The sequence below is a fragment of the Pongo pygmaeus genome, chromosome 5, assembly GCF_028885625.2.
Source record: "Pongo pygmaeus isolate AG05252 chromosome 5, NHGRI_mPonPyg2-v2.0_pri, whole genome shotgun sequence".
Classification (NCBI taxonomy): Eukaryota; Metazoa; Chordata; class Mammalia; order Primates; family Hominidae; genus Pongo; species Pongo pygmaeus.
This window is the reverse complement of record NC_072378.2, coordinates 121,812,346-121,820,876: the sequence shown is the minus strand read 5'-3', so window position 1 is coordinate 121,820,876 and position 8,531 is coordinate 121,812,346. Positions and strand designations below refer to the sequence as shown.

Below are 8,531 nucleotides of genomic sequence, written 5' to 3'. Positions count from 1 at the left end.
ATATATTTTAGAGGAGACCCTATTTCAATGCCATCAAAACAGAGTAAATACCTAGGAATATACTGTACATGATATGTGTAAGATTAATATGAAGAAAACTTTAAATCACTATTGGGAGACTCAAAAAATACATTAATTAACAGAAAAATATATTGCACACTTAGATAATAAAACTCAACGTCGAATATGTTACTTGTCACTGAGGCATAGTCTATAAATCTAGTATGGGTTGAAATAAAAAAGAATTTTAAATAGAAATGTATATATACATATGTATACAGGGACTCAGCTCATTATTAGTAAAATGAAAATTAAAATAGAACTGATATTTTATGTTTTACTTAACAAAATATACATATAAAAATGTTTTATCAAAACATGCAAAAAATACATTAATAAAAAATATATTGCATACTTAGATAATAAAACTCAACATCAAATATGTTACTTGTCACTGAGGCATAGTCTATAAATTTAGTATGATTCAAATAAAAAAGAATTACATAGAAATGTATATTTATATATGCATATGTATATAGGGACTCATTAGTGAAATGAAAATTAAAATAGAACTGATATTTTATGTTTTACTTAAAATGTACATACAAAAATGTTTCATTGCATACTATATAGGCACAAGTATGGGGAAACATGAGGTTTTGTATATTTTTTTACATTTCTACTGAGAATATAAATTGAAAAAACCTCTATTTGTCAAGAATAAAAATTATAAATGCACATATTATTTAATCCAGCAGTTCCAATTCTGGGGCTGTATTCTACAAATATAGTTCTGTAAATGATTTATATACACATTATTCATTGAAGTATCATTTATAATTACAGAAGATTGAAACAATGTGTCTACTCATAGGGAACTGGCAAAATAAATAGTTGTGGATGGAATATTATGCAACTTCAAAAGAAGATGGGTAATCTACATACTGACAGAATTTCCAAGATATGTCATGAAATGTAAAAAGCAGAGCATAGAATGGTATGAATAACCTATCCCTCATTTTAATTAAAAAACAAAATATGCATATATATTTTATAAATACATTTTCTATTTATACTTACAATGTCCCTCAGAAACTACACAAAAAAATTGGGAGCTTTAGTGTATTCGACATGTGGGACTAGATTGTTGAGGTTCAGGATTAGGAGCAATACTTTTCACTTGTCTTTTTTTTTCATTTTGAATTTTGACAACATGACCCATAAAAAATTGCAGCATAAAAAGGGTTTTATTAGTAATATAGTTTATAAACTATTGATTCCAATTCAGCTTCTTTATTTTAAAAAAGAAGAAACCAAGACCCAGAGCACTGATGACAGAAAGCTACCCATCTTTCCGTAGGCAGGACCAGAGTTACATCCTAGATTTTTCTGCCTCCTAGTTCAGGGTAGGATCCACAAAACATTAAAAAAAAAAAAAAAAAAAAAAAAAAAAAAAAAAAAAAAAAACCTCATGTAATTGGATATTATAAAGAAATCAATTAAAGAAAGACAACCAAAATCAATAGCATATTTTAATTTTAGGTTATGCTATATGGTTTGATACAATATATTCCGAAAATGTTGCCATCTTTTGTCCATGACAATATTACTTATTTCATGGTCTTGAGTAGCTGTCTTCAACAGTAGTGACAGAAACTGAGCCTTCTTTCTGTCTCACAGGTTCTCCTTTGTGACAAAGATCTTTTATTTGTAAGAAGTCAGAAAAGATTATCTGTATCTGTGGAAAAGAGATTTCCTCTGTGCCATGCTGGATGACACCATTTCCTTTAAGACTTGGATCTAAATTCTTCTCAGAAACATCAGCTTCCCTTTCTTTTCCTGAATTATTTCCTCTCTGATTATGCCTTAATTCTATGTCACCTCAACTCTTATAACTATAATTAATACAATGTGTCGTTCCTTTCAGTTAAATTATACAAATATTTAATGAAGCTCCTACCATATTCCAGGCACTATGCTAGGGACTTGGGACAAAAAGGTCATAGTTTCTGCCTTCAAGAAACTCAGTTTAGTCTCCCTCTCCCTCTCCCTCTCCCTCTCCCTCTCCCTCTCCCCCTCCCCCTCCCCCTCCCCTTTCTTCGGTCTCCCTCTCCTTCTTTTTTCGGTCTCCCTCTGTTGCCGAAGCTGGACTGTACTGCCGTGATCTCGGCTCGCTGCAACCTCCCTGCCTCGGGCTCCTGTGATTCTCCTGCCTTGGCCTGCCGAGTGCATGGGATTGCAGGCCCGCACCGCCACGCCTGACTGGTTTTTGTATTTTTGGTGGAGACAGGGTTTCGCCATGTTGACCGCGCTGGTCTCCAGCTCCTGGCCTCGAGTGATCTGCCTGCCTCGGCCTCCCGAGGTGCTGGGATTGCAGACGGAGTCTTGCTCACTCAATGCTCAATGTTGCTCAGGCTGGAGTGCAGTGGCGTGATCTCAGCTCGCTACAACCTCCACCTCCCAACCGCCTGCCTTGGCCTCCTAAAGTGCTAAGATTACAGCCTCTGCCCACCGCCACCACGTCTAGGAAGTGAGGAGCGTCTCTGCCAGGCCGCCCATTGTCTGGGATGTGAGGAGCGCCTCTGCCCGGCTGCCCCCTCTGGGAAGTGAGGAGTGCCTCTGCCCGGCCGCCATCCCGTATAGGAAGTGAGGAGCGTCTCTGCCGGGCCGCCCATTGTCTGGGATGTGAGGAGCGCCTCTGCCCGGCTGCCCCATCTGGGAGATGAGGAGCGCCTCTGCTCAGCCGCCACCCCGTCTGGGAGGTGAGGAGCACCTCTGCCCGGCCGCCACCCCGTCTGGGAGGTGAGGAGCGCCTCTGCCCGGCCGCCCCGTCTGGGAAGTGAGGAGCGCCTCTGCCCGGCCGCCCAGTCTGGGAGGTGAGGAGCGCCTCTGCCCGGCCGCCCAGTCTGGGAGGTGAGGAGCGCCTCTACCCGGCCGCCCTGTCTGGGAAGTGAGGAGCGCCTCTGCCCGGCCGCCCTGTCTGGGAGGTGTACCCAACAGCTCCGAAGAGACAGTGACCATCAGGAGCGGGCCATGAGGACGATTGCCGTTTTGTTGAAAAGAAGGGAGGGAAGTGTGGGGAAAGGAAGGAGAGATCAGATTGTTGCTGTGTCTGTGTAGAAAGAGGTGGGCATAGGAGACTCCATTTTGTTCTGACTAGGAGAAATTCTTCTGCCTTGGGATGCTGTTGATCTATGGCCTTGCCCCCAGCCCCGTGCTCTCTGAAACATGTGCTGTGTCAACTCAGGGTTAAATGGATTAAGGGCGGTGCAAGATGTGCTTTGTTAAACAGATGCTTGAAGGCAGCATGCTCTTTAAGAGTCATCACCACTCCCTAATCTCAAGTACCCAGGGACACAAACACTGCAGAAGGCCGCAGGGTCCTCTGCCTAGGAAAACCAGAGACCTTTGTTCATGTGTTTATCTGCTGACCTTCTCTCCACTATTATCCTATGACCCTGCCATATCCCCCTCTCCGAGAAACACCCAAGAATGATCAATAAATACTTAAAAAAAAAAAAAAGAAACTCAGTTTAATCAGAGATACAGATCTACCAATTTAAAAATTATTTATTTAAGACTTACTATGAGCCAATGACTGTTCAGGCTGTTGGCAATATAGCAGCGAAAAAACATACAGAAATCTTAACGGTTGAAAATTAGGAAAATTTGATAATGGAGGAAGTGGTTATTTTTATTTTCTAGGTGTCAAAATTGTTGTGGTTATATAGAAAATGTTATTCCTAAGAAATACATGATGAAGTATTTAGGAAAGAACTCTCAAGTATACAATTTACTAGCAAATGATTCAGGAAATAAATGTTTGTTTCCTAGAGTTTATAGTCTTCTTCAACAGGAGCAACACATTCAAATTAACCCTTTTGTCCCGGTCTGGTGGCTTATATGTAATACCAGCACTTTGGGGAGGCCAAGGCAGGGGAATTGCTTGAGGTCAAGAGTTCGAGACCAGCCTGGACTCTATTTAAAAAGCAAAGAAACAAAAACCCAAACTCTTAAATCTTTTTTGAGTTCTCCTTTGTGAATAAGTGGTTGTATTTGTGAAAAAATTGCACATAATTAGAAGGTATTATCTGTACTTATTTTATAAAATGAGAAAGTTTGCAACTATATCTATTTCTGGATACATAGATGAAGCAAATAGTGACAACATGTTAGCAATTATTGACTCTGCATGATGAGGGTTCATAAGATGGTTCATTGTACAAATCTTTAAACTTTTTTGTATGTTTGACATTTGTCATTGAATAAAAAGTTGAAAATCTCTATCTACTGAAGTGTACATTCTCGTGGCAGGAGACAAACATAAGAAAATAAATAAGTAAAATATATAACATGTCAGAAGACGCTAAATATTATGGGGAAACATAAAAGAGGAGGGGGAATGAGAAGTGTGGTTTCAACAAAAATAATTTATAAATCTATATATTTGAATAACATTTAGAGTTCCAAAAGCAGAATGACTGGGAGTGATTTCTACTGTGTGAGTTATGTAGAAAAAAAACCCTGAGATGAGAATATTTGAGCAAGACCTTAAAGCATAAGTGGAAATTTGCTGGAACAACAAGTAGGGTGGGGGATGAGCTCTGCGAGGGAATTCTAGGGCAGGTTAATAGTAAAAATGAGTGGTTCACATGCTCTACTAAAGAGATTCTGGTTCTAGAGTCTTGGAATCTGCATTTTTATAAAACTCCACATAATTCTAAGGTGCTCCAAAAATTGAGACTCTGTAGTGTGGAAGCAGGGAAATCGTGTGGGAAAAGAGAGACTAGGAAAAGTGGTTGGAAGTACAGATTGTTGCTAGGCAGAAAAGATACTTTATAATATGATAAAGATTTTGGGATATTTTCTGTAGGCATATGGGAACCATTAAAGGTTTCTTTTTTTTTTTTCTTTTTACCATGAGAGTTACAGGAGTAATCACATATGAATTTTAGAAAACTAATACAGATTGGTGAATGGAAGAGGAAAGCTACTAGAAGAAGAGAGACCAGTTAAGTAAGGCTACCCCAGCAGTTAACATAAACTTAACTGCTCTGGAACTTTTTAATAGAGAGATATTTGGAGGGAGACTGGGCAGATCTTAATGATGATGTGAGTGAGAAGGAGAATTCCAAATTCCCTGGTTTTGTGAGCCACTAACAGACTTTTAAAGAGCAGAAGATGGCTGGGCACAGTGACTTACACCTGTAATCCCAGCACTTTGGGAGGCCGAGGCGAGCAGATAACTTGAGGTCAGGAGTTTGAGACCAGCCTGACCAATATGGTGAAACCCTGTCTCTACTAAAAATACAAAAATTAGCTGGGCATGGTGGCACTCACCTGTAGTTGCAGCTACTCGGGAGGCTGAGACAGGAGAATTGCTTGAACCTGGGAGGTGGAGGTTGCAGTGAGCCAAGATCGTGCCACTGCACTCCAGCCTGGATGACAGAGCGAGACTCCCTCTGAAAAAAAAAAAAAAAGGCAGAAGATACCAAGTGGAGGAGATAATAGGAAATATAAATTAACTTGCAGTTTCTGAAGAAGTTTTGGTAGATGTGTACGGATTTATCCAGAAAACAAAAGAAAGTGCAACTCTGATGTTTGAGCAAGGGTTTGGGACCAGAACAGAAATTTTGGACACGCTAGCTTACATGTGGTAATTGGAGCCCAGGGCAGTGGTCTTGGTGGGAAATTATACAAATGCTCACAGAAGATGCTGGCAAAAATGAAGTAAATATAAGCAGTATTTAAGAGCTGGTTGGAGGAAGAAGAGGCAATAAAAGCCACTCATTATTTTATGCCAAAGAGTTTAGCAATTCCTCAAAGATAGGACAGTGTCTTTTACTTCCTTTACACACAATTTTCAAGGTGTTAATGCAGTATGCACAACAGGTATTTAGTAGTTGCTTGGCAGGTTGTTGACCGGATGGCATGTGTAAGAATCAACCTTTTGCCTGTTAGCAATATGACAGAGTCTAGATGAAGGGCTTAAAGCCTAATATCAAAGGCCAGTATTATGGTTTATGTATCAAATAAAACAAGAAACCGATCTTTCTGAGTCATTTTATTCAGTACTAGAACTCAACCTAAAATCTAGTTAAGTTAAAAAAATAAAAAAAGAAAAAAGACTATTTAGTCATAAACTACTTTTTAAAGTGAGAGGCATTTTCCAAGTAGCCTGAGAACTGTTATGTTAACAATTCTGCAGACATTTTACTCTTTTTTGCCTAATACTTTGGGCTCTTTTTCTCATACTACAACATTAGTCCCACTTAAAAAATATTTTAAAACATTTGCCTTCTGTGTATGATACCATTTATATAAATCTTATCAACTATTAATGCTTCAAAAATCATACTGTAAACCATTTCATACCCTTGTAAGAAAAAGATATTTTCCTGACTACAATGACTTATAGCTACTCCTAGCTTATTTTAGCAGCCAGGATAATTGAATGAATGACAACACACCCACTCTCTCTCTCTCTTTTTCTTTTTTTGAAACTTTTTTTAATTTTAGGTATTTTTCTTTCTCCAAATTTGTTATTTATCAGGAGTGACTGAAATAAAAAATATAATTGAGTCCCATCTTCATCATCATGGAAATGGCTTTAAGAGAAAACTGGTCAGATGAATATTATTGCTTCCCATTTTCAACAAGTAAATAGTTGCCACTGATAAATTGACAGTCAGGAATCTGTCAAGAATGCTCAAGATATGTTATATAATACAACATGCCTATTCACAGGGGGTAAAATCCTAGGAAGTAACTTATGTGTACATCTTGATTTCATCATGCAAGACAAGCACAAAAGCACCACCCATGCCTCTGAGAACATTGGACCATGCACCCTTGGAAAACACTTTGCTTCCTTCATCACAAGCAATCTTTCTCCAGCACTCTTCCATCAGTAGTCAAGCGTGCCTGTGTACATGATGTCAGTTCCTTTGCACCCTGACTGCATCATCATGTGGCAGCCAATGGTGTCAAATGGATAGGAAGTCAACTCAGCAATGGCAGTGACAGTCTTTGTGATCATCCGGCTGATGACGATGTAAGTGTTCTTGGGATCCGGAAGCATTCCCTTTGCGGTGTCATAGATACTGAAGTAGGCAGCTCGGTAGATGATAATACCCTGCACAGACACGTGAAAGCCTTGGTACAGGCCCTTAATCCCATCAGATTTGTAGATCTTAACCAGGCAGTCACCGAGGCCTCGGAATTCCCTTTCAGCTCCAGCTTTACCCACATCGGCTGCTAGACGGGCAAAATCAAGAGGGTACACATAACACAAGGGTGTGGCCCCAGAAACACTGCCTGATGCCAGATTCCCTTCAAAGTAGCGCCAAAACTGGGTCCTCTTGTCCACATCACCCAGGAAGATCTGCTTTTATTTATCTTTGAAAGCAAAGTTAAGAGCCTGGGTGGGGAAGCATCTGATGACATTGGCCAGGTTACTGCGCCAGAAGGACAGGACTCCCTGCTCCTTGAGAATACAGACCTATGTGGTCTATAATGCCCTTGTATTGCTTATCTGCAGTGATCTGCTTGCTGGCATGCTGCACCTGCAGCAGCAGCTTGATCCGCTTGATGGGAGCAACCTCCGTCTTGGAGATGGCTGTGGCCACTCTACCTGCCAGGAAGTCCTTGAGAGGAAAGAGGAGGCAGGCTGCTGCCAGAAGGGACTGGGCCGGGAACCAGCTTTGACTCCGGGGCTGCGGGTCCATTTGAAACTCTTAAATTGTAAGTTGTGTGACCATTGCCTCATCAGATGATACAGTAAACCAGAGTGAACAAAAAACCAAAATTCTGCATGGATTATTAATTAAAAAGAGGAAAACTAAAATTATTCATAGGACAGATTAGCAAAGGTTACTCATAGTACAGCTGGATGACCTTCAAACCAAGATTATGCAGATGTGTTGAAAGAGATGGGAGAAGAAAAGCATAATATTTATTGGACCTGATGGCATCTCACAGGATTCAGGCTCATAATTTCCTAAGTGACTCAGCTGCCATTGCACAATCAGTGCTTTGAAAGACCCATTTCCTCAAGACAACTCCAAAATACTAATGGTGTTTTGCTGACCTGTGAACTAATCTCCATCTCCAATTTACCTAAATACATTCCAGATTGCCGTGTTTACCTGATGGATTGGCTAATTTCTATTTCATTAAAAATATCTTAAAAGCCCTTACTACACACACTGATTGATTTAATTTTCTTCTGTAAATCTAAATAGCTGTAGGAGTCTGAGCTATTAGCCTTCAGAATTTCCTGTGTTATTTTGAGCTTCTTCAAAAGATTTCTGTTTTGGTCGTGTGCTGAAAATAAATTTCAGTCAAATAATTATTCTTTATTCAGGAAGAGGCTGAAAGTATGGGGAACTTAAAAATTAAAAGGAAAAAAATAGAGCAAAGCTGTTGTAATCCCCAAAGGCAAAAACTTCAATCCAGAAAAGTGGATTCCTTTTCAATTTACAACAAAAAAACCTTGAGAAAATAAACATCATAGCTTAAACAAGTTTCCA

At 39.6% G+C, this 8,531-nt stretch overlaps 1 pseudogene; it reads right to left on the bottom strand.

The window, feature by feature from the left end:
* Positions 1-6,529: 6,529 nt before the first annotated feature.
* On the bottom strand, positions 6,530-7,768 carry LOC129039113 (ADP/ATP translocase 2-like; annotated as a pseudogene).
* Between the last annotated feature and the right edge of the window lie 763 nt (positions 7,769-8,531).